The sequence below is a fragment of the Seriola lalandi genome, unplaced genomic scaffold (assembly GCF_002814215.2).
Source record: "Seriola lalandi dorsalis isolate HSWRI2012SDOR001 ecotype SW California unplaced genomic scaffold, Sedor1 jcf7180002054475, whole genome shotgun sequence".
Lineage (NCBI taxonomy): Eukaryota > Metazoa > Chordata > Actinopteri > Carangiformes > Carangidae > Seriola > Seriola lalandi.
The window spans coordinates 5466-5872 of NW_019525028.1; the positions used below are offsets into that span (position 1 = coordinate 5466).

General features: G+C 42.0%; 1 protein-coding gene across 1 annotated transcript in view; it reads right to left on the reverse strand.

The window, feature by feature from the left end:
- The window catches only part of LOC111659197 (pre-mRNA 3' end processing protein WDR33-like), a 19480-nt gene that overhangs the window by 4307 nt on the left and 14766 nt on the right, over nucleotides 1-407 (reverse strand). The gene's annotated exons all lie outside the window — the stretch shown is intronic.

Here is a 407-nt window from a genome sequence, read left to right on the forward strand (position 1 = left end):
AGATGGAGGCCATCTTGGAAAATACCAACATCCTCTCCACAACATTCTGGCAGGACAGAGAAGCAGCTGCAGCAAACGTCTCATCTCAGTGCACTGCAGAACAGAGAGGTTCAGGAGATCCTTTGTTCCCACTGCCCAAGTGTACTATAATTATTATTGTTTATTTATTATTAACTGTTTTTATTATTATTATTATTATCAACAATGAGCTAATGAACACATGAATTTCCCCTCAGAGATAAATAATAAAGAATCTATTTATCACACGTGTGTCATTATTACCCAGTGTGCCAGAAGAGCAGAGAACCATCAGAACCTCCGCTGGCGAACAGGCCTTCATGGACGGGATGCCAAGCCACAGCTGAGGACACACAACAGTCAGAGTCAGTCACTGTCAATCACTGTCA